Genomic DNA, 27,137 nt, shown 5'->3' on the forward strand with positions numbered 1-27,137 from the left:
ATATTTTGATAAATTGGGGACAGCATATTAAAGCAAAGTAACCATAAAAAGCACACAGAGTGGGTTTAATATATAAGGCTATGTCTGAGCTAAGATAATGAAGGATAGAGAAAAAAAAAATGGAAGAGTCCTAATGAGTGAGCTGTTAAGAGAAAAAAGATGGGTGTAAGGTTGGAAATTTCAAGTGGTAGACTAGGTAATGATTTCAGCTCAGAACATCTTGAGTGCTCTTCAGAGAGGTGTCATTTATGGGTATGAAGAAATCAGATGACACCAATCATCTCTTCATATGGAACATTTCAAGATGTGCCCCTTAATTTACAAAGGTTTTTAAACTTGAAAGAGAAACTTTTGTGCGTATATAGAGGGACAAGAGAAGAGAGAAGAGCAAATACACGGAAGCTTGTTAGCCCCCACATCTCGTCCACTTCAGCTCTTGGTTTTGATGTGTCACGATGTTAATACTCATGTATTTCCTATATTGTGCGTGTATCAGAGAACTACAGGGAATTCTAAGAGCTGTCGTTTCCTTACATTATAGCTTCTGAATATGCCTCTCAGGGAAGAAAGGGACTTGGATGGTAATTCAGTAAAATGTGTGGTGGTATATTTGACTATTTTAGAAAAAATAAGAATTTTTCCATTGAAAACATTTTAATCTGTTTTAAGTCAACCAGACTGAAAATGAATACATGTGCAATTAAGTACAGTTTATACCTGAGTTGTTTAGGTGGGCGCTGTATTAATCCCACGTAGGACATAAGCAGCTCCCAAAGTTAGAATCTGGAGTAAGAAATGAACTGGCAAGGGCGTCCTTGCAGCATTTTGAGCACCAGTTGATGGAAGAGTATCTGGATTTCAGTGATAATAGAGACGGACAGTTAGAAGACAGAGATGAGACACAGATTAAGGGTAGAATTAACTATACTCAGAGATACCCCTCCCACATTTAGGTTTAGAAACCTACCGCTGCAGCTCAGCCTGTGATACTCTCTCATGTGCACATGAGAGCCAGCATATCCTCAGGTTTGCTGCATAGACGGTCCCGATGTGCCCAGACATATTTCAAAGTCAGACAGCAGGTTCTCAGAATTGGTCCTCCAATTTTGGAACTTCCTCGTGAGGGCTAGATTCTAAAGCCAGATATACATACCTGGAAGCCTGCCACCAAAAAGGCTACAAGGTGCACTTTCTTTAGGTTAGGTGGAGGCAAGAAATGTCAAAGTTATGGTTCACATAGAATGAGAAAACCAGTGTTGGAAAAAGTCTTGGAACGAAGACTTTCATTATTTTGCAAGACTCTAAATAGAAGAATAGGTGCTTTTTTTCAAGTATGGGCAGGGCAAGTGAACTTTGAGGCAGACCCTATATGACGTGCCTTTTTTGATATGCTTTTCCAACTAGTCCTTGACCTTTTGAGAATGTCTAAAGGTCTTTGACCAGGGTATGGGGTAGCAGACTTTGTCATACTCAGCTTGCTAAACCATAAATTGGCATAAACTCTTTGCAAGGCTATTATATCATTATATCAAGGGCCTTAAAAATACATCACACACACACACACACACACACGCACATCCACACACACACACCTCTATCTCTATCCTTTGATCGAGAAAGATTTCTTCTAGACTTAATATAGCAGGTTAATTTCCTATCCAACACTAAAACTGTGGTCCAAAAGGCCTACCTACCTGACCTGTACTTGAGGGAATTGTTGAAAAAAGCTCAATACCATTTGTCACCACTTCCCTCGTTATCTCATGATTCTCAGCCTCTTTTGGCCAGAGATTCATGATCCAAGTATATCCCCTAGAAGACACAGGCCTTAAAAGTCACTGAATTTCTACCACTGGTATTGCTTAGGTCTCTAACCTAGACTATAATCCTTATTTGCCAACATTTTATCAACATTTTAAATGTTTTTTAATTTTATTTTTGAGAGAGAGAGAGAGACAGAGTTTAAGTGTAGGAAGGGCAGAGAGAGAGGGAGACACAGAATCCAAAGCAGACTCCCAGCTCTGAGCTGTCAGCACAGAGCCTGACTCTGGGCTCAAACTCATGAACTGTGAGATCATGACCTGAGCCAAAGTCAGATGCTTAACCAACTGAGCTACCTGGGGGCCCCTATACCAACATTTTAACTATAGGAACACATTTATTCTTACTCTTGGATGCAAAGAATTCTCACCATCTTCCTGTTCCCACATCTCACTGGAGTCCATAATCCCCAGATATAAAAAAAAAATTCTTAAGGTCCGAGGTCTTAAAAATATAGCACCAAATTCTGATGGGCTTTATCAGGTCCTTCACCTTTTCCACAGGAAGCTTAGGGAACAAACAAGAAACAAAAATCCCAAGTTCAATTTAACAACAACAACAACAACAACAAAATGTGACCACCAAGAACTAGCTTCATTGTGGACAATTAGCCTTTCTTGTTAATTTTTTTTTTTTTTTTTGAGAGAGAGAAAGACCGAGAGAGCAAGCATGGGTGGAATAGTTGGAGACGGGAGAGAGAGAATCCTAAGCAGGCTCCACACCTAGCACAGAACGCAATGCAGGGCTTGACCTCATAACCGTGAGATCATGACCTGAATTGAAATCAAGAGTTGGGCGCTTAACCAACTGAGCCACCCAGGCACCCCTCTAAATTGAGAAATCAAACATCTGGTAAATCTATAACCTAATTTTATCCTAGAAAGTAATGAGGAAATAAAACTGCTATTCAAATAAGCCTTGGCTGGAATGGGTACACTGAGTTCTGCCATGTGCCTCTTAGAAAGGTTCAGTTATAATCTAGCTTTTGATAAATGCAATCTTGTTGATTTCCATTAAATGGCCTTGGATCCTGGAATAAATCTCTAAAGGAAAGATATTAAATAATTTCTCTTTCACACCTTGTTCTGATTATCCCCAAACTTGAAGCTTAGTGTAACCTGGAATAGTCAGATTTGGAAGAGAAAGGGCAAGTTCTGTGTCAGAGATTTCCAGGAGAATTGGAAACAGTGACTTTAGTGTTACATGTATCAGATTCACTTGAGAAAGTTCCAGGAACTCATTTGGAAAAGTGTCTACTGAGTGAATGATTTGGGGCCCAAAGGAGGGGGCTACTGGAAGCTGAGGGTGGAGTTGGCAGGCTACGAGGCTCGAAACCCTAGGTATGTTCAGCCTGGCTTTCTAGACATGGACATAGAAACTAGGTCAAGGGAGAAGCCCCAGAGTAAGTGCCTGAATGGTCTTCCTGAGCACATGAGGAATTGGAGGCGGGAAACAAAAGGAGTGGGTTCTGAGCTGGGGACAGGCTCAAGCCTTGAGGAAAGTGGTTTTCGTATTGCTGTTTTATTTCTAAGAAGTATGGGGAATGGAGATAAACAAGGAAACAGAGAATTGAAGAGCATATCCAAGAGCAAAAGACCTCTCAGAACCAAGAGAATCTAAACTAAACATCTGATTTAGAGAGGGAGAGCATTGCGGGGCGGGGGGGGGGGGGGGTGGTGGATAGAGAGAAAGGGAGAGAGAGATCTTCCAGGTGCTTCTATAAGAAGCTAGGGCCCCTTTATGAGTGCTTGTGGATTTGCCCCGAAGTCAGAAGGAATTGCTACAGTGCAGAGATAAGACACAGGACTTCAAGGAGAAAGCCCAGTCGACAGCTTAGCCCTAGGTGACCATTAATGCTGTTAAGGTTCAAAAATGACTAAACACACTACTAGATTCTTTTCATTAAATCTCTCAGAGAAGAAAAACAAATCCTCAGAACATACTCAAAGTGAAATCCTTTTATTCATATAGAGTCTAAGAGACATATGGAATTTAATTTTAAGTGTTTGGAAAAAGTATATATATATACACATACACACACATTATATATACATACATACACACATATATACATACACACATTATCCCTCTCCCCCTCCCCTTCTCCCCCCCCCCGTATCCCCCCCTCTTTATACACACACACACACACACACACACACACACACACACCTATATAAAAAGGCACAGCAATACTAGAACAGTTTTGATGATTAAGAAGAGAGGAGAATTGAAACTAAGAAAAGGTCTTCAGAAATGTAATTCTGGGTGGGAATATGCCAGTTGTCCATTTCTTCTCCACCAAAAACTTTCAATTTTTTAGCTGTTGGTTGAATATTTTATGACCTAGCCTTTTGCTCTAGTGCTTAAACTCAGTCTCCTACCCAGATTCTCCAGACCCTGCTGACTTGGTGAACTACCACTGCTCTGACAGTCACTGGGCAGATATATACATTGCCAGGAGAACTGGTTAAAAAGCAGGGTATGATTCATTAAGTCTGGAGTAGGGCCCAGATAATGCTGGGGATGTTGATCTGAAGACCAAACTTTGAGTAGCAAGGAATTAGGCCACTTATGAGGTACAAGTCATATCCTGTACCATAAGACAGCATAAAATATACATCAGTCCTCCTGCCCAATCATTAATCTGGTCTAGATCTTATTTTGATTGAGTTTTAAAAAGAAATGTGTCCTCATTAGAGAAATGTGACTATGGGGAAAACCGGAAAAAGATATAGGTGCATTTGTAAGGAGCAGGACAGCCTTATTAGTTTTTCTTAATAGGAAAATTTCAGGACCAATGGAATTTCTGTGAACTTGATGATTAGAAACTCTGAAAAGGCTGTTCTAGTCAAGAAATTCTATTCCTTGTCTCACCTGGGGGGGGGGGGAAGCATTTTTCTTGCCTTCTAAGGCATAACATTACCACATTCCTGAAGTATCTGTGAGTCTCTTTGCATAAGAGAAAGATTTGTGCTTGCTAAGAGCCCTGAGCTGTGCACTTCAGCATCCTTCCTCCAGCCAGGACTGTCAAAATCCTTTGCGAACCTTAGCTGAATCATCCTCATTACAGCGCAGACAGTAGGCATCTGAATATCTCACAGCATCGTCTTTGCAATATATTATGAAGGGGACTTCAAATTGAGGCACTGCATGCCATGACTGGGGGTCAAATAAGACTTTTTCAAAAGGGAACACTGAATTCAGTATCTAACACAGGAGTTAGAAAAGTAGCTTTCTGTTCAACTTGGCCAAATATTCTTTACTGGTTGATAGAGCAAGTGAAAATTCCTACACAGTATTTTGCAAATGTGACTCCTAGCCTCAAGCCATTGAAATTTAAAAGGAACGAATGGGGGTGGGGAGGGCTAGGACTTGTATACCCCAGCCTGCTTCCCCAACAGATCTTTGTTTTCCTTACTCTGTGTATTCCTAGAGCTTAGTCCTAACTCCTGAGGTAACCCTGAAAGGCACTTAAGAGTTTAGCTTTTTGAATAGGATCTCCAATTCCATGCAAATATTTATTTGCTTGAATGTATTATACACTTGAATTTGGCCAATATTCCCTGCAGGAAACAAAGAAAGGCTTCCTCTTATTTAAGTACTAAAAGGGCACCATGTTGAACTATGCCGAGAACAAGCGGCTTGCGTGTTACCTCAACATGTTTTGTCATCTCTGCTAACCTTGTGTGTGTTTTCTGTCAATAGAATATACATTTTAAGAGGTGAGAAAACCGTGTCTGTAATTGCACTTTGAATCCGGAATGAATTCAAATGTATTAATAAATGACATTGACAATCATCAACATTAAGGGCATTCAAAGTAGCTGATCTCTGGTTCATGAATAATGAGTTATCTTGGTTTTAATAATTTACCTTTTAAAAATCTTTTCCCTCTATTTTTTATCTGTGAAGTGGCAAGAACTTTCTACCTCACCTTAGATGATTACTAGCTATATTCCTAGAGGGCAGATATAAGTTAATGAGCAACCAGGGAGGGGACAGAAAGCAAGAACAAAAACAGCATATTTCCTTCAGGACTATTAATGTCCCTTTGTGGAGGATGCCAACAGCTAATGTCTGGCAAGAGCAGTGGAGGAAGAAATTGCTGCAGGTTCAGGTGGGAGAGTGAGTCACCTTGAGGCTGGCACCACTGATGAGGTTTGGAGAATAATCTTTCCATTACGAGGGGGTCCTCCTTGGAGAATGGGGATATTATTAATGTCCAGTACTTGAAGTATGTGATTTACTTCCTTTGTACTGCACAGGAACAAAGCATTAAGGCCCCACACAACACAGATCCTCAGAGGGTTTCTGCAAATGCATCTATTCTCAAAGATATTACGAGAATTTAGAGTTTGGGGCATTTCTTTTGGTGTGTGGGCATACAGCACAGCACGCCGATGGAAGTTATTTGAATGGATAAATAGGGAGGGAGGTAGGTCCAGGGAGGCAGATTGATGGGTCATCGCGCAGGAGTTTTAGTAGAAAAATGTCATCACATCCTCACTTGCCTGCACTGTGCCACTTTGCAAAGTTCCTGTTTATGCGAAAATTGTTCAAATTTAGCTATCAAAATAGTCCTTTCTAGCGTACTCCTATGAAGCCACAGAAGGTAGCTGGTCGATTTTATTACTAAAAGCGCAATTTTTACAGGGCTGGATTTGCAATCGTGGGCCCAACTTAAATGTCAAGTCATTGTAATGAGGTATTAGCTGGCTTTGGCTTAAATTTGTATATTTTATTCTTGCTCACTTTTAAATACCTTTTCTTAATCCCTTATTTTTGGCTCATTTGATATGATTATCATTCCAATTTCTTGCCTCCTGAATAATAGATTCTAAATCATTCTCATTTTGGTCTTTGATTCCTTATTAAAAATCCTAAAGCCTAACAGCTAATGATGCTATTGATGCATGTCAAGGCTGCATTTAATCAAGGATTTTTGTTTCATTATTGCACATTATCCCTCTTCCCCCAATGATAATTTGGGGGAATTGCATTTCCTTTTGTTATTTAAGAAGTCAGGAATAGACATTTCGAGATAGATGGTCCCCAAATAACCATATACCTAATAGGTGTTTTCACTTCTTTTTTTTTTTAATGTTTATTTATTTTGGGGGGGGGGGGGTTGGGGAAGGGCCAGAAAGAGAGGGAGACACAGAATCCGAAGCAGGCTCCAGGCTCAGGGCTGTCAGCCCAGAGCCTGACACGAGTTTGAACCCACAAGCCATGAGATCATGATCTGAGCTGAAGTCGGACGCTCAACCGACTGAGCCACCCAGGCACCCCAAGTGTTTTCACTTCTAATCGATGTGATTTCACATTTGACACGTTGTGTACTTGCACATAGAGCTTTTTTTGGGTACCTCGATTTCAGTCTGTTGAGATTTTGCTTAAAAAAACAAAAAAAAAAAAAACAAAAAAAACCCTCATGGGTAGGAGGCAAGTCATTTCAGACAGAGGCTAGCCGATGTTTTTGGAGACAAAATGATTTTGTGAATTTACTGAACATATTTGCACAGAAAGCTACCATTTAAAAGATGCCAAATTCCCCAATGTCCGATCACTGCCATTTAGCTTCTGATTAGTCACATGGGTTTAAAATTGGTCTTACTGTACCACCGACCGTAGTTTGACAGTAAGGTTTTATGAGCAAAACCTGCAACTTGTTTGGAATTTTGGCATTCTAAGTTTATTTCATAATGAGTCACTCCAGAAGAATGCCCTATGGAACATCAAGGTATCATTCAACATTAGTCTCTGTGAGATTAATGGCCTTTGTGTAGCTGACTAAAAATACCCTGGTCAGCGATGAGGAAGTACAGAACTATCGGTGCTAAGACGACCCAATTTATTGACTAACTCTGAGTTCCCTTCTTCTGTTCCCAGATTAAAAATGCACCACTGTATGCTAGGGTCACCAGAAAGAGCATGTCATAGTGTGAATAAGGGAAGAAAATTCTACTACTGGGGAAAAGAAAGGGCACACTTTCTACTTTTTGTCAAACAGGCCTCACAGCACCTTAGGAAGCAAATTAAAAACTGACATTACTTTCCACTTGCAAATGGTAGATAGTAAGTAGGTCTCAAGTACGGGAAGGCAAGAGATCATTTTTAGCTTGGCAGTACCTTTTCCCCTGGACCTTACAGACTCCTTTGTAGAGGAACAACAATTAAAATGGGACAAAATAAATATCTCCTCTGTGATAGAAATTCCTAGTCCAATGTAACTCTTCTCTAATGACTTCCTAATAAAACCGTAGAAAATTAATGAGGATTAGGCACGTGCAAAAATAATTTTAAGTTGAGGGGCTTTAAGAGAAAGACCTGGCAATAGCCAAGTTGATGACACTATGCATCTAAAAAGCTTTTAAGGTTATTTATTTATTTTGAGAGGTAGACTGAGAAAGCAGGAAAGGCAGAGAAAGAGAGAGAGACAGAGAGAGAGAGAGAGACAGAGAGAGAGAGACAGAGAGAGAGAGACAGAGAGAGAGAGACAGAGAGAGAGAGACAGAGAGAGAGAATCCCAAGCAGGCTCAGTGCTGTCAGTGCAGAGCCTGATGCAGGGATCAAACCCACAGTCATGAGATCATGACCCGAGCCAAAATCAAGAGTCGATGCTTAACCGACTGAGCCACCCAGGTGTCCCGATGATACATCTCAAGAGTATGTACAATACGTAAGTAGGCTGCTTCATACACAACTTAAATGGCTAGAAGTGCCAATATGTATTTGATGTGTGCAGGCAAGAATAGCAGTGATTTATGCCACTAGGGAGGAGTACTATGCAGGGTGGTTATTTGATTTTATTTTTTGCTTAGTAAAATATTAAAATATTTTATCTCCCTGAACTCCAATTTAATCTACTGATTGTTAAAGACTTTCTGGGGTCTTAAGTTCTGGGATAATACCAGTATTATCCCTGGTGAAGAGTAAAGAAACCAAAAAGCAAAAAGAAAAAAAAAAAGGGAAAAACAAAAAGCAACTTCTGATTTAAAATAACTATTATAGGGGCGCCTGGGTGGCGCAGTCGGTTAAGCGCCCGACTTCAGCCAGGTCACAATCTCGCGGTCCGTGAGTTCGAGCCCCGCGTCAGGCTCTGGGCTGATGGCTCGGAGCCTGGAGCCTGTTTCCGATTCTGTGTCTCCCTCTCTCTCTGCCCCTCCCCCGTTCATGCTCTGTCTCTCTCTGTCCCAAAAATAAATAAAAAAATAAAAAAATAAAATAAAATAACTATTATAGGGGAGCCTGGGTGGCTCAGTCAGTTAAGCCTCTGACTTGGGCTTAGGTCATGATCTTGCAGTTTGTGGGTTCGAGCCCCATGTCGGGCTCTTTGCAGACAGCTCAGAGCCTGGAGCCTGCTTCAGATTCTGTGTCTCCCTCTCTCTGTGACCCTCCCCTGCTCATACTCTGTCTCTCTCTCTGAAAAGTAAGCAAACATAAAATTTAAAAAAAAGTGTAAATAAATATTATAACCATGTATGGGTGGCTCAGTCCGTTACATGTCCAACTTTGGCTCAGGTCATGATTTCACGGTTTGTGGGTTCAAGCCCTGCATCTGGCTCTGTGCTGACAGCTCAGAGCCTGAAGCCTACTTCAGATTCTGTGTCTCCCTCTCTCTCTCTCTGTGCCTCCCCCAGCACATGTGTGCTTTCTCTCTCAAAAAAAAATATAAACATTTAAAAAATTTTAGTTTAAACCTCAACCTCTTAGAGTACAGTTTTCCTTTTCTCACTGAACAATGTACTGGGCATTTTGCTACTTGTTGGAGATACAACTTTAAGGAACAACAAACATGGTGGGTGTTTGGAATTTTCCGGGGGGGGGGTGTGGTGGTGAGGGAGATAATGCTTTTTCTATGCTGTCTCTGTCAGCATTCCGTCAGGCAGTTCTTCGTTTCTACTTTCAAAATGTACCAGAATCTGATTGCATCTTAACCTCTCCCCTGCTACCATGTCTGACCCACTCGCCTCTCGCATGTGGGTTTCAGCTAGTTTCCTAACAGGTTTTTCAGTCTTGTTACCCTCACACATTGCCTATTCTCAGAGAAGCAAGAGTGGTGCTTGTAGAATGCCAAGTCAGACACCTTATTTGTGCTCAATTTCTTGCAATGGCTTCAATCTCACTAAGAGCAAAAACTTGAGTCCTTGCACTGATCCAAAGGGCCCGGCCCCCAATTTTCTAACATCGTCTCCTTATTTTCTCTCCTTGCTCTTTCTACTCCTGCCACATTGGTTTCCCTGCTTGCCCACAGACCACATACACTCCAGTCTCAGAACATTTGCAACTGTTCTAAGGAGAACAATCTTCACTCAGAAACCTGCTCAAATGTCACTTCCTCAATGAGACCTTCCGTGACCAAACTAACTTAAAATTACTATCTGTTCTATAAGCATTTCAGATTCTCCTTACTCAGTTCTATTTTTTCTATTTTAGAAAATCACTTTGGGGCTCCTGGGTGGCTCAGTCAGTTGAGGGTCCGACTTCAGCTCAGGTCACGATCTCATGGTTCAGGAGAGTTTGAGCCCCATGTCAGGCTCTGTGCTGAGAGCTCAGAGCCTGGAGCCTGCTTTGAATTCTGTGTCTCCCTCTCTTTCTGCCCCTTTCCTGCTTGTGCGTGCTCTTTCTTTCGCGCTCTCTCAAAAATAAACATTAAAAAAAAATAAGAAAATCACTTTAACATACTGTGGCTTAAAATTATTTGCATTATTTATTTTCCCCTCTTGCTCTCTAGAAGCTAAACCCCTTAAAGGTGGAGATTTTGTTCAAGTATATTGTATAACATGCTTGGCACATAGCAGGTATTCAATAAATATTTTGTGTATATGAGGGAGCCATATAAAACTTGAATTAAAATTGTGATTATAGTTGACAGACATTGCTCCCTATCTAAGTGCTTCATAAATTTAGAGAAAATTACCTTGTTTTATCCTTAAAACAACCCTATGAAATGGTATAGATACCATTATCATCTCTCTTTTATTATTTTTTTAAATATTTATTTTGAGACAGCTTGAGTGAGAGAAGGGCAGAGAAAGAGGGAGAAAGAGAGTCTCAAGTAGGCTCCATGCTGTCACTGCAAAGACTGACACGGGGCTTGAACTCATGAAACAGTGAGATCATGACCTAAGCTGTAATCAATAGTTGGGCACTTGACCAACTGAGCCACCCAGGTGCCCTACCATCTCTATTTTAAATGTGAAGCAAATAAGACAGAGTTTTATTTTGCCCAAGTCATATACTGGTAACTGGTGGAATTTGGTTTCAAAGGCAGGTAGCTGACCTTCCAACGAGGCCCTAGACTTCATCGTGACTTGTTGCGGCCTTCCAGCGGTCAGGGTGCTAGCAGTGGGAAAACACACATACAGAAGGAAACTGTATCTAGTGATCCAGTTTGGGGACCGAGGGGAGGCTTTCCCATGGCATGACTTTGAATGGAGATAAAGACATGTAGCACTTAGCTGGCTGGGAAGAAGTAGCCATCTTCAGGGGCGCCTGGGTGGCGCAGTCGGTTAAGCGTCCGACTTCAGCCAGGTCACGATCTCGCGGTCCATGAGTTCGAGCCCCGCGTCAGGCTATGGGCTGATGGCTCAGAGCCTGGAGCCTGTTTCCGATTCTGTGTCTCCCGCTCTCTCTGCCCCTCCCCCGTTCATGCTCTGTCTCTCTCTGTCCCAAAAATAAATAAACGTTGAAAAAAATAAATAAATAAAAAAGAAGTAGCCATCTTCCAAAGTCAGCTCCACTTTTGAGAGCTGAGATAATGGGAACTTTTCAAGCTGAGGATTAGTTTGCAATGAATTCCACAAATGCCACAAGGTGAGTCAGCTTCTTATTGCTCATGCTTCCTCCTTCCCACACAGTGGTGGGGCCAGAGAGGACGTGGTTTCAGAGTGGGTTAGTTACCGATTGGCCTGTGGGGAGAATTTCTCACACTGGCCGCATAGATGAAATATAACGTCATTCAGCCTTTCACATTATAGGACACCAATTTAAAAAAGTAAAATTGAGGGAAATCAAATGCGTTCTGTTAAGGGAACTGGGGAGGGTGCCGTTAATGGTGTTGTTCAGGACCGCTTGTGACTGAGTGGGTTTCACTAGCAGGACTAGGGCAGGAGGAAGAGACTAATTGGTTCCCGGAGGTGGCTTGTGCCTTTGAGAAAGCCTCGCTGCAACTGCTCTGAGAATTAACAGCATGAGGCAGCGAATAGACCGCTCATTTATACTTCTGTGCTTAACTACAAGTGGAGAAAGTAACTGGAGCATGCACACTCCGGGAATCTCACATGGGCATGGCATCTGGCTTCCCAATACCCCCTCCGCTTTCTACTTCTCTCTGTTTTCATGGAGTCCTCATAACCGTTCACTTGTTCTAAATGTTCTCCTTCAGGCACCAGAAGGGAGACAGTGGTTTCCAAGAACTGTATTACAGCCCATACTCCCAAACATCCCCCTGGCAGGTGACTTCAAATACATGATTTATTTAATACCAATAGGACTGTGAACCACCGGCAAAGAAGCTTACTCTTTGTCTCATACAGGGTGGTCGACAAGGATGCCAGAAGTGCACTTTATCAACAAGATTCAACCTCAAATGTAGGGACTCCAATTTATGGGCATCAATTTCAGCTGATGTCTTTTTATGACGTTATTGGTGGGAGCACGTAGGTAATTCCTAGCTTTTTAAAGTAAGTTATATCATCTTTAAGATACATTGTATGCACTAACTGGTATTAGAGATTTAGATTTTACAAACTGGTTGTCATCGTCAGGCTGCTGAGATAAGAAGTTAAACCCCATTTGCCTTCCAAACTAATCCTAATAAATCCTCTAGCAAAACAAGCCTAGTTACTACCTCCTAAAATAGGACTTGCACTCTTTCCACCCATGCCAGTTTCTTACCTATCAAGTCCCTTTTCTCATCTCTCTCAAAATCCCATCTCTTAAGACTTTATCTGAACAACTCAATAGGAAATGAGTGTCCTATAGAAAAACTTTGTCTATTTTTTATGCTAATTGTGACACTTATCCCTTTGTTCATTCACTCAAGAAATATTTTTAGGGGCGCCTAGGTGGCGCAGTCGGTTAAGCGTCCGACTTCAGCCAGGTCACGATCTCGTGGTCCGTGAGTTCCAGCCCCGCGTCGGGCTCTGGGCTGATGGCTCAGAGCCTGGAGCCTGTTTCTGATTCTGTGTCTCCCTCTCTCTCTGCCCCTCCCCCGTTCATGCTCTGTCTCTCTCTGTCCCAAAAATAAATAAACGTTGGGAAAAAAAATTAAAAAAAATAAAGAAATATTTTTATGCCTTTTTCCTCAACTTTTATTTATTTTGAGGGATGGAGGCAGGGACAGAGGGAGAGAATCCCAAGCAGGCTCCGCAGCATCAGTGTGGAGCCTAGTGTGGGGCTTGAACCCATGAACCGTGAGATCATGACCTGAGCCAAAACCAAGAGCTGGATGTTCAACCCATTTAGCCACCCAGGCACCCCTATGCTACTTTTTCAATACTGTGATTGACTGAGGGACATAACAGTGAAGGGAATACAGTCTTGCACTTATGAAATGTATAACCAAATAATCCAATGTGTATAAAGAGAAATTGTAGTAATTGTGCTGGAAAATTACAGGGTGCCCTAAGAATAATGTTAAAGAAAATAATTTAGAGGGGAAGGTCGGAGAAGACTCTGCTGAGGAAGCAACATTTTAGTGGAGATCTGGTGAGTGAATGAAAGTCATTCAGGCCAGGAGGAGAGGGAAGAATTGAAAACAGAAGGAATTACATTTGGAAAGTCTGAGGTAGAAAAAGGTCTCAGTGCCTTCCAGGAACTGAAAAAAAGTCAATGTGTCTTATATTTATATATGCACCTTTCTTATTGGTAAGGGATGGAAAATAACTTTTAGGGGCGCCTGGGTGGCGCAGTCGGTTAAGCGTCCGACTTCAGCCAGGTCACGATCTCGCGGTCCGTGAGTTCGAGCCCCGCGTCAGGCTCTGGGCTGATGGCTCGGAGCCTGGAGCCTGTTTCCGATTCTGTGTCTCCCTCTCTCTCTGCCCCTCCCCCGTTCATGCTCTGTCTCTCTCTGTCCCAAAAATAAATAAACGTTGGAAAAAAAAATTTAAAAAAAAAGAAAATAACTTTTATTTCTTTGTGTGCCATAATGATTAGCATACTGTTTAATACACAGTACATACTCAAAAATGTGCTCGAGGACTTTGGCTTCCAGTAATTTGAAGGAACTTGTTTTGAAGTGCTCCTCCTACATAAATAATTACACAAACTTGACAAAAATGTGAGACAATGACTTTCAGACATTGGACACAAAGAGCAGGCCTATCATCCTTAAGACAAGGGGAAAACCCGTAAGGTAGGCTTCTTATCCCCAGATGACTGGGACACTTTCCAGAACCTTGCAGTAGGATGATGGGTCCAGGAGACAGGAATCTCACGGAGCTGAGGAGGCACAGAGTAGAGTTTGAAGCCACTGGGGCAACTGAAACTTGGGGTATGGAAAATTAATTAGCAGTATAGGGAAGTCACCCCAGAAGTCTGCATGAGCGTTTCCTTTGTTTCTTGGCTGAGGGCTAAGATGCTCAATGCTCAGGGCACTGCATCCACAAGACCTAGCAGAAAATGGCTTCTGGGAGGCCAAAAGTAGCGTGGAGACACTAGAGGTTGCACAGGGCTAAAAATAGTCAGAATCTGGGCCACCTGCAGTGGAGTGACCTCACCGAGTAATGTAGGCACCTACATTATCGCAGAAAGGCTACACCTTACAGGAAAGAAAATACCCAAGACCCAATAAAGACAGATCTGAAATGAACCCATCACACAAAACCAAGCCTAAAAGTGTCATGATAACCTACCAATTAACTGTTTGATCAAACAAAGATCAAGACAATAAACATGAAACTCTACAAAGTAAACATATACAATAAAGTTATTAGATGGAGAAAATGCAGGAAATAATCAAGGAAAAAAGCATCTAATGGCAATAGATGCTAAAAAGAATAGCAGATTTGGATTTTAAAGCAGCGATTATAAACATTCACAGATATAAAGGGAAAGATGGATAAATTTCAGGGAAGAAAAAAAAACTGTAACAATAAGCAAATTGAAATTCTACAACAAAAGCAAAAAATACTTTTTGATGGGTTAACCAACAGATTAGATATAGAAGGTTAATAACATTATCCAAATTAAGGAAGGAAGAGAAAAATATTTAAAATATCAAGAAAGCCTCAATGACCCATGAGGTAATACTGAGTAGTCAACCATACAGAGTATCAGGGGAAAAAAGTATCAAGAAGGCATCAGAATAAAAAAATCCTGGGGACAAAACCTGAAGATTTCCTAAATTTGGTAAAAAAACAAACAAACAAAAAAACCCAAAAACAGAAAGCGATACCATACAGATCTAAGAAATCAATAAATGCCAAGTAGAAGTCTAAAAAAAAAAAAAAACATGTCAACACAGCATGTTCTGTTAAAGAGAAATATTATATACAACTTTGTACCAATGAATTTGACAAATAACATGAAATGGACAAAATACTAGAAAAAAAACTCTCAAACGGACAAAATAAAAATAGAAAATCTAAATAGGGTTCTACCTATTAAAGAAACCTCACTTATAAGTAAGCATTTCGTCTGCAAAGACATCAGATCCAGATAACATCACTGGTGAATTCTATCAGATATTTAATGATGATAACAATTTTGCATAAACTATTTTGGAAAAATAGAGTATGTGGAAATATTTTCTATGCCTTTTCAAGAAGGCATCATACCTATAACACCAGCATAAATAAGAACAGGACATAAAAGTAAAATTATGGACCAGTATTTCTTATTAAACTACTTATAAAAATTGTTAACCAAATATTAGCAAATAGAATCCAGAATTATGTAAAAAGATAATAATCAAGTGAAATTTATCCCAGGATTTAAGGTTGTGAACATTTTTAAAAATCATAAGAAAAAAGAATCACCTTAGTTGACACAAAAGCATTTGATGACACTTAACACATTCATGACAAATTCTCCAACTAAGCATAGAAAAATGCTTCATTTATAAATGACATCCATTAAAAACCTCCAGTTAACATTATAGTTAAGATTGATACATATAATACTTTTTCCCCAATATAAAAGACAAGGTGAAGGTGTTCACTCTCACCACTTCTCTCGAACATTGTACTGAATTTTCTACCCAGTGCAATAAGGCAGAATAAAAGAAATGGTGTAAAGATTGGAACAGAAGAAATAAATTTGTGTTTATTCATAGAGGACATGATTTCACGATTGTGTATGTATAAACCCTGTGAAACCTAAAAAAGGTACTGACTAATGAATGAGAAAGATCCTAGGATAAGAGGTCAGGATACAATAAAATTGATTGAATTCAATATATTAGCAACAAAAATTAGAGAACATTAGTAAGCCACATCATTCAATAGCACCAAAAAAGGGGGGGGGGATAAATTTAATGAGATAGATATTTAAGTCCTCTACACAGAGTACAGAAACTACGTATCTTTAAGATTTAAAGCCAACCTAGAGTTAAAAAAGAAAATGCCATATTCATGAATTAGAAATTCAATGATTAAGGGGTGCCTGGGTGGCTCAGTCTGTTAGGCATCACTTCAGCTCAGGTCATGATCTCATGATTGGTGAGTTCGAACCCCACATCAGGCTCTGTCCTGACAGCTCAGAGCTTGGATCCTGCTTTGGATTCTGTGTCTCCCTCTCTCTCTCTGCCCCTGCCCTGCTCATCCTCTGCTTCTCTCTCTCTCTCTCTCTCTCTCTGTCCTCTCTCAAAAATAATCATTAAAAGATCAATAAAAAAATAAATTCAATGTTTACGATTCCTATTATCTCCAAATCAATTGCAATTCAAAAAAAAAATCATACCATGGACACTGACAAGCTAATTCTAAAACATATAAAAACACACACCCCCACACACACAAGATCTAGAATAGACAAAACAATCCTCAAGAAAGGGGAGAAATTTGGAATCATTACACTAATTTTAGGTATCACTATTACGTGACACTAATTAAGACACTGTAGTATTAGAATAAAATACAAACAGATAAATGGAAACAAATAGAACACGCATAAATATCCACCTACCTACAAGGTTATAGGATGTCAATGCAATTTAATGGGGAAAGGAAGTCTTTTCAACAAATAGTGTTCCAACAAGTAGATAAAGTAAGGAAAACGGTAAACCTTGATCAGCGCCTCACATCACACACAAAAATTAAAAACTGAAACTGTAAACTCTTCTAGCATAAGAGATAGAAGAATAATTAATATCATGACCTTGGGCTAAGGAAATATTTTTTAGCCAGAACACAAGGAGCTGTAAATATGAAACTAAAGAGATAAGTTTGGCTTGATTAAATTTTAAAATGTCTGCTTATCAATAGATGTCAAAGAAAAAGGAAAGACAAGACTCAGAGGGGAGGAATGTGTTCACAACACCTACATTTGACAAAGAATTTATATTCAGACTATATGAAACACTCTGGCAATTAATAAAAAGACAGACATCAAAATTAAAAATGAACAAAGGTCTTTAACAGACATTTCCCAGAGTATACAAATAGGTACATGAAAATGTGCCCAATATCATTAGTCATACAAATTAAAACTAAAAATGTGATTATACTTAACTTTCAACGGAACAGCTCAACAACAAAAGACAGACAACATTAATTGTTGGCAAGTTTGTGGAGCCACTAAATTCTTACGTACTGCTGATGGAGTAAGTGTAAATTGGTGCACATTAGAAAAGTCTAGTAACTCCTTTTAAAGTTAATTATATGGCTACCATATGACTTGGCATTCCCACTCACTGACACCGTATAAAACATGAGTATCAATATCAATATTGCTGCTCTCTATCACGAACTTAGTAGCTCAAACGAAAACAAAGTTTTTATATTACTGCTCTAGTATTCAGGAATTCAAAATGAGTCTCACCGGGCTAAAATCAGGGTGAGGACAGGTCTCCATTCCTTTCTGGAAGCTTCAAGAGAAAATTCGCTTTTGTACCTTTTCCAGCTTCTAGAGATGGCTTATATCCCTTGGCTTGTGACCCCCCTGAGTCTTTCTCTCTTCACATTGCTTGAACACTGACTCTCCGGCCTTCCTCTTCATATTTAAGGATGCCTGTGATTACATTCGGTTCACCTGGAGAGCCAAGAAGTCTCCCTTCATTGAGGTCAGCCCCTTAGCAACATTAATTCCATCTGCTACCTGGATTTCCCCCTTGCCAGAGACCTAACTCCTTCTCAGGTTCTGGGGATTGGAAGTGGCTATCTTTGAGAGGCTATAGTTCTACACAGATATTTATCCAAAAGACATGAAAACATACGTTCCTGATACGCTTGCATAAATTGTTTAGAACAGCTTTATTCGGAATAGTCCCAACCCAGAAACCACTCGACTGTTTATCATTAAGTGGGAAAAGGCTAAACCAATTCTGATAAATTATTAGAATGAAAAACTACTCAAAAATTTTAAAAAGGACAATTTAATTGATACACTAAACAATTCTTAAAACATTATGTTGCGCAAAAGAAGCAAGGCCTAAGAGAATAAATACTACGTGATTTCATCTTTATGGTATTCAGGAACAGCAAAACCAAATTGTGGTGATAGAAGTAAGAATGTGGGTGCCTTTAGGGGGCCAAGATTGACTGTAAGGGGGCAGAAAGGACATTTCTGAGTCGACGGAAACATGTTTATATATGTTTATATATATACATGTACACCCATTTATGTAATTCCAGTATCATTAACATGTAGTGTTCTATTAGTTTCAGGTGCACAATATAGTGATTCAACAATTCCACACATCACCCAGTGTTCATCCCAGTTAAGTGTCCTCTTAATCCACTTCACCTGCTTCCTACATTTCCCCACCTCTCTCCCTCTGGCAATCGCCAGATAGATGGCCAAGAGACACTGGAAAGATGCCCCGCATCACTCATCGTCAGGGAAATGCGAACCAAAACCACAATGACTGACCACCTCACACCTGTCAGAATGGCTGACATCGGCAACACAAAAAACAAGTGTTGGTGAGGATTTAGAGAAAAATAAACCCTCTGGAACTGTTGGTGGGAATGCAAATTGGTGCAGCCACTGTGGGAAGCAGTATGGAGGTTCCTGAAAAAATAAAAAAAGAAATAGAATTACCATATATATAATCCAGTAAATCCACTACCGGCTATTTTCTCAAAGAAAATAAAGAAACTACTTCAAAAAAGTAGTTTATTGCAGCATTATTTACAATAGCCAACATATGGAAGTAACCTGTCCATGTCCATCCATAGAAGAATAGATAGGGCAATATTTTATATTTTGGTTGAGGTCGTGATATATGTTAGTACTCATAAGATCTGTGCATTTCACTGTGTGTGAATGTGAGTTGACAAAGCAAATTAACGTATCACAGTAACAACTGACCTAAATGTCTATAGACAAAAACAAAAACAAAAGAAGAAAGAAACAAACAATAGTGGCCAAAACATCACTGTTGCTTGTGGCTGTGAATTACAAATTCAGTTTTTTAAAGTATCCCCTTCAAGTTCAAATTTCATATCTATGTAGACATTTGCAACAAATTTGAACATGGAGATTCTATCTTTTTAACCTGTTGGAGACACTTCAGAGCTTTTCAAAAAATGTAAACCAGATGTTTTTTTTTTTTTCCAGCCCTATTGAGGTATAATTGACAAAGTTGTAATATATGTAAGTGTCCAGTGTGGTGATTTGATAAACATATACATTATAAAAGGATTTGCACTATCAAATCAGGTATAATTTTTGAAAGTTCAGAGATAAAAATCCTTTGTGAAATCCACCCCTCCCCCATGCCACAATACAGTTACACTGTTATGTATCTAATGAAGTCAGAGGCCTTAATGTGGGTCACCCAAATAGATTAGGAAGGCTTTTCAAAGACTCCAGTCCTGGCAAGGCTGATGTCACTTTGCAATTAGTGTCCCAGTGATTCAGCATTTACTGGCTTTCTTACTGTAGATCTCCTCTTCCAGGATTCAGGCTTGGGTCCTTGGGGCTAGGATAAAAGAGAATCTGAATGGCAGATGTAGTGTTAACACCCCCCTCAGTCTCTAGATTTTTGACTTTAGAAAATACACACACACACACACACACACACACACACACTAACGTGCCTGGGTGCTTGCTTGCTTGCTTGCTTTTCCCTTTTACTCCCAAGAATCTCCTCAGCAGTTTGTGCAAATAGACTCTTAGCTGATCCAGCCCTCTGTCTCTGGATACACTGTCACATGTTTGATTCTAGGATAAATACAGTTTAACTTCCCAAATTGGAACCACTGCTACACATAATAGATACAGGAAAGGCTGCTGGGGCATCCAAAAAACCAGCTTTAATAAGATAAAGTAACTGGTAGAGAAAATAGATGATTAATAAAACCGTGATCTTGTTTTGGTCAACAGAGCTTGGTACTGATTTGCTCTCCAGCCACAGTTCCTTGCCAAGGGTACTGATGCAAAGAAGATGGCAGAAATGATCCAGAGGTGAGACATTCCTGGCATAACCTGCGCTAGCCAGTTTACTGAGGAGTCAGTGATACTACAGCATTAACAAGCCGGCGTGGAAGCCTCCAAAGCAAAATCATGGAAGAAATAGACCACTTGGGTGAAGTGAGAAACGTCGAGAAAATAAAGCTTTCACAAAATCCAGGAGCAAGTATCATGCATCCAAGAGAGTGGGTCATAACAGCTAAAAATAATATGAACATTCTCAGGTATATATCAATACATGGGCTACTGATGCAAGATCAAAACTGAGCTGTGTGCCTTTAGAGTGGAAACACAGAGGCAGTTGCAGCCTTCAAGAATCAACCTGAGCAACACTAAACTATCTGAGAATTAGAGGAGAGATCAGATGAGGAGGAAAAGTAATGGCGACATTGGCCACTAGCAATGTAGTGACATAGGTGTCACTGATCACCATTTGTAGCATCTTAGAAAGGCTGGTAGAAAGGGAGTTTTGTTATAGAGGGATGATTTATACATTTGTTAGGGCATTTGCTTCACTTCTTTATCAATCTCAGATATAACCATCCTTTAAAACTTATTTCAAGTTCCTTCTCCATGAGAAGTCTTTTATGGCTGGGACTCTAGCTAGCTTGTTAGCTTGTCCTTTTACTGAGTCATATTTGACTCTTTTACTGAGGATGTATATTATGTGGCAGGCAGTGATATCCAAATCCTTCTCCTAGATCAGGAGTTGCTATACCTCTGAACTTGACCTAGGTTCCTAGAGGCCCGTGCAATTAAGAAGAGTGGCAGGACTGACCTACAGATGCAGAGCATGGAAATGAGAAAGTGTCATGGAACAAAAGGGAATGAGTGCACCACGCACACAGCCATGCAAGATACCAGCGGGAAAAGTACTTACAATGCAGATAAAATTCAGGTATAAGGTTATCAGACTATCGCAGGAAGGTTCAGAACAAGAGAGTAGGAGTCAAAACTAGGTGAGAATCACTATACATTTGCCTACAACCTATACAAGCCTGGTATTTTGTGACTCACAAACTTTTCCACAGTTATATGCACAGTCATTAACCTCCTTAAAAGTTTTTGAAGTAATTCCATCAATTTTCAACCGTACCAGCTGGCAGGATCCCAGTGGAGAAAGTGCTGGGAGCGGGGCGGGGGAGGAGTAGGATGCCACTCTTCTGTGGATTACTAAGTGCAGACAAGGCGGGTAATGGCTGTAGATACAAGACTGTTGACCATACCCCCAGGGCAGAAAGGGACAGAATTCCCTTCTTGCTCCCATTGTTTAGCAAGTTCACTGTATCACAGGAAAGTGGGAAGAGGTCCTGCTTGAGCCGGGATGGAGTGGAAGACAAAAGGATATAAAGATAAAAACTCCATAAAGGGAAAGAAAGAGAGAGGGGGGAGGTAGAGGAAGAGAGGGAGGGAGGAAGGGAGGAAAATGAGGAGAGAGAGAGAGAGAGCGAGAGCACGCCCTGTGTGCTTGTGCTTCTGAAAAGCGGGTGCTGGAGAGCTAGTTTTGACTTTTAGGCGGTTTGGGGACAGTGACCACGTGGCAGTATAGGGTGGGAAGGGGGTTGTTAGCTCTCCTTTCAGAATCTCCATCAGCTGCTGGCCTTTCTCCCCCATATTTTGATTTGAACAAAGGATTTCTCAATCTTCAATAAAATGTTATACAGCTACAGCTTTAAGAGAAGTTTTATAGCCCCTGCTTTCAACCAGATTTCCTCTTAAAGCCTACCTAAATAACTTCTGGCTTCTGCTCAAGGATGTGGAGAACTGGAATAGCCATCTCTCCCGCTCTCATAACTAAAATAATAATAATAATAATAACATTAAAAACCTAGACAACTGAACATCTATGACCTTTTTTTAATCCGTTGGAAAAGGGGGGCACATGGCAGTCAACTGTTCCCAAATGCAAAGAGACACAGGCACCTTAGGAAGTGATGAAGTGTGAACATTTGCTTGCCTGGAGTAGCTGCCATTGGACATCAGGAAGAAGATTTCCATTAATAGTAGCTCACAGTTTGGTGAGAGGCAAGTGTGAGCTGGCAGGAGACTGTGAACCCCTTGTAAGACACAGAAGCTGAGGCTCCCTCAGCGCCCTCTTGCAGGCTCTTTCTCCTTAAATCCCGTCACACTTTCACAGAAAAAATAGGAAAGAGCCCCAAGAAAGCCTTTGTGGTGGGGAGGACCTGAGGAGGAGAACAGCAGCTTGTGCAGAAGGGGTATAAGACCCTCTGCAGACAATTTTCCTTATTTTTCTTCGAATGAGAACCTTAATTCACACAATGAAGTTCAGCAGACAGCCTTACGTTAGGGCCAAGGTGAAAATTCACTGATTCCTCAGGAAGCAACAGGAAAAAAGAAATCGCTACTGCTTGGGAAGGACAGGAATACATGGTGGGTCCAGGACCGAGTGGCAGGGAGGGGGTGAAGAACTGAAATGGTGTCCCCCACCCCTAAGTTAATTCAGGGACAGGTGCCTCCTTAACAATGAGGATGAATCAGAATGATAGAGAATATTCCTCACACCCTCTCCCTCACAGCAAGTCTTCCCCCTACCGCTGAGAGTCCATAAGCTTCCAGTAACAAGCAGCAGCCAAATCCTACCATCTACAAGAAACCTCTCTGAAAAATAGTTCAAAGAGAAGACCTCAACCTGAGGGTAAAGCAGGTACCGCTCTGTCAAGCTGCCTGGCCTCCAGACATAGTCACTATAGGAACTTGATGCCTGTGGACCTCAGGGGGTAACCATAGCAGTAACAACTGACCTTAAGCCCAGACTAACTCCTAAACATAATATGCTGAAGTGCCCACACCAAAGTCCTATCAGAAAGAAAGGTGTGCTTATTTCCAGGCATAAAAACTACCTCAGGCTCCAGTGTCTACATAAGATGTATGGCTTTCAACAAAATATGATAGAAAAAGTAAGCAGAAAATCAGTCAAGATATAGGTCTGAGAACCACTATCTAACAATTAGACCTAACTCACATTTATAGAATACTCCATGAAATACCAACAGAATACATTTTCCTTACCAGGGCATTTGGATTATTCTCCAAGATAGCCCATATTCTGGGCCATAAAACAAACTTCAACAATCGTAAACTAACAGGAAAAATTATTTAAACTAGAAATATAAATAACCAAATATAAATATAAGTAACAGAAAAATATCTGGAAAGCCCCTAAATGTTTAGAAGACAAACAACATACTTCTAATGCCCCATGGGTCAATGATGAAGTTTCAGTGGAAATTTAAAAAAAAAATTTTTTTTAATGTTTATTTATTTTTAAGAGAGAGAGAGAGAAGGAGATAGAGCATGAGCCGAGGAGGGACAGGGAGAGAGGAAGACACAGAATCCGAAGCGGGCTCCAGGCTCTGAGCTGTCAGCACATAGCCCGACGCAGGGCTCGAACTCACAAACCGCGAGATCATGACCTGAGCCTAAGTCAGACACTTAACCGACTGAGCCACCCAGGCGCCCATGGTGGATATTAAAAAAAAATATTTGACCTGAATGAAAATAAAAATATCACATTTCAAAATTTAAGGATGGAAGTGAGGCAGCGCTTAAAGGGAAATAAATAGCATTAAATTGCTTCTGCCCCCAAGCCTTATTGTGATATCACTGACATATAACATTGTGTAAGTTTAAAGTATACAGCATGATGATTTGACATATTTTTATTGTAAAATAATTACTTCAATATGTGGTGAGAGTGGACACCCTTCACTTGTTTCTCATCTTAGAGGAAAACCTTTCAACCTTTAACCATTGAGTATGATGTCAGTATCATATATGACCTTTGATCATATATGATTATATATGACCTTTATTATGTCCCAATATAATTCTTTCTATACCCAATTTGTTGGGACCAGTTTTTATCATGAAAAGATGTTGAATCTCGTTAAATGCTTTTTTCACCTCTACTGAAGTTATTATATGATTTTTATCTCTATTTTATTAATGTGATGCATCACATTTATTGATTTGTCCAAGTTGAACCATCCTTGCATCCTAGGAATGAATCCCTTTCAATCATGGAGTATGATTCCTTAAGTGAATGGTTGAATTTGGTCTGCTAGTGTTTTGTTGAGAGTTTTTGCCTCTATATTAATCAGGGATAATTGGTCTATTGTTTTCTTTTCTTTTAGTATCCTTATCTGGCTTTGGAATCAGGGTAATGCTGGCCTTGTAAAATAAGTTTGAGGGTGCCTCTTCCTCTTCAGTTTTTTTTTGAAGAGCTTGAAAAGGATTGGTGTTCTTGTTTAAATGTTTGGAAAATTCGCTGGTGAAATCACATGGTCCTTAGCTTTTCTTTTTTTGGGAGGTTTTTGATTATTGATTCTTCTTTCTTGTTATTGGTCTATTCAGATTTAAAAATTTTTTTTCACGGTTTGATTTTGGTAGGTTGTATGTTTCTAGAGCTTTATCCATTTCCTCTAAATTGTCCAATTTGTTGGCATATAGTTATTCACAGTTGTCTGTTATGATCCTTGGTATTTCTGTGGAATATTTCTGCTCTAATCTTTATTTCCATCCTTTTCTCACTTTGGGCTTAGTTTGTGGTTCTTTTACTAGTTCCTTGAGGTGTAAGTTGTTTACTTGAGATCTTTCTAAATTCTTAATATACGCATTTATTAGTTATTTGTGTACTGGATAGGTCAGTTGGTAGCATCCATGGACAAGCCAAGCTTGTTATTGGGATGTCTAGTTTGGCAAAACCACTGCCCATGCTCTGAAGTTAAAGGGGTGGAGGGTGGGGGTTGCCACTGCCTGGGCTTTTTGGTTGAGTGGGCCTGTTGGTTGGGACCTTCATTCAAATGGAGATGCTGGTTATGTTCTATAGTCAGGTAGGTCCACTAAATGGGCTCTGCAATCACCTTTGGTCAGACAGAGCTGCAGGCTCTGTTCCTTGGCAAGGTAGTGCTACTAGCTAGATTCTGTGGTTGGGTATGTCTCTAGGCCATGCTCCATAAAAGCTCCTGGTTGAGGCCTGGTGGAGGCCTCAGACTATGCTCCCAGAGGGGCTAAGTGTTGCTGGCTGGACTTTATGTTGAGGCATGACCATAGGCCAGACTTTGTGGTCAGACAGAGCTTCAGGCTGTGCTCTGTGATCAGGCAGGGTTGTAGGCTGTGTCCTGATGTTGGGTGGGGCCACTGCCTGGGCTTTGTGATCAGGTTGGCCATTGCCTGTGTTCCACTACTGGGCAAGATCACTGGCTAGGCTGCCTGGTTGTGTGGGGCCTCCTGTTGTAACTCATAGTTGGGTGAGGCTGGAGACTATGCTTGATGTATTAGCTGGGTTGCTGTCCAGGCTCCCTAGACAGATGAGGTTACAGTCTGTGCTCTGCAGTTGGGGGTGGTTACTGGCGGGGCTCCAATGCAGAGTGGGATTGTAGGGTAGGCTCCACAGCTGGTGATACCATAGACTTGGCTCCAAGGCTACTCACTTTTCAGGCTTCCTAGTTATATGGGGTCAAAGGCTCTATTCAATAGTTAGCAGGGTTCCTGGCTTGGTTCCCTGCCCAGCCAAGCCACCAGATATGCTCTGTGTCTGTTGGGCACCTGTGGCCATGATAACTGGTGGGGCAGGACTGGAGGCTATGCTTTGTATTGGAAGAGGCTACACATTTACTTACCTGACCAGGTGGGGCCCTAGAATGGGTTCCATAGCAGGTATGGCCCATTGGCTGGAGATCTAAATCAGAACTGACATCCGAGCTGCCAGGCCAGATTGGGTCACTGACTTAGCTTCACAGATGAGTACAGCTATTGGCTGGGATCTGCTTGGACACCACTGCCAATAGGAATGTGATAAGCCAACATCTGAGTGCCAGTTGCTCTAAACCCTGCCATCCTTCTCTGTCTCCATCTGATCCCTTGCAGATATGCCTTGCAAGTTTCCCCAGTGATCCCCATGAGGTGGGACTCAAGCAAGCTTCCTGGGAAGCACTCTGAATGCTGGAGAGGCTGAATTTCCACCCTGGGCTTTCTTTTCCCACTAGAGAAACCAAGGACTTGGGGTTAGGAGGCACTCTTGGTGCAGTGGTGTGCTGGGGTGGGGGAGGAGCAATGTAGTCAGCGTGCAGCCACTTCTCTGACCATTTTGACACAGTATTCTCAGCCTCTGTTGTCCCGGGGGGTGCTTTAGCCTCATCCTCAGATCCTAAGATTTTTACAATGGTGTCTTCTCTATGGCTAGTTGCTAGCTGTTTTGTTGTTGTTGTTGTTGTGTGTGTGTGAAAGGAGACTAAAGTTGGAAATGATCTATTTAGACTTGATGATGTTACCTCTCTAAATTCTTACATTAGAAAGGAAGAACGGCCTCAAATCAATAACCTAAACTTCGATCTGAGAAACTAGAAAAAGCAAAGCAAACTAAATCCAAAGCAGTAAAGAAGAAAATAACAAATATAAGAGCCAAAAACTATTAACTAAAGAAGAAACCTCATTATCACTTTTGGAGACACAGAAAAAAAATATTTGATAAGATTTAACACCAATTTATGATGAACTCTCAGAAAACTAGGAAGTGTAGGGAATTTTCTTAATATAATAAAGCATACTTACAAGATATCTACAGATAACAAGAGAAAGACTGAATTCATTACCCTTAAGATCAGAAACAGGACAGGATATACTCTCTCAACACTCTAATTCAACATTTTACTGGAAGTTCTAGCCAGTGCAATGACACAGTAAGAAGGTATAAAAGGCAGAAAGGAAAAGTTGAA

Source organism: Lynx rufus, unplaced genomic scaffold (assembly GCF_022079265.1).
Source record: "Lynx rufus isolate CCGP_SWC_20201006 ecotype Redwood Valley unplaced genomic scaffold, mLynRuf1.p SCAF_13, whole genome shotgun sequence".
Classification (NCBI taxonomy): Eukaryota; Metazoa; Chordata; class Mammalia; order Carnivora; family Felidae; genus Lynx; species Lynx rufus.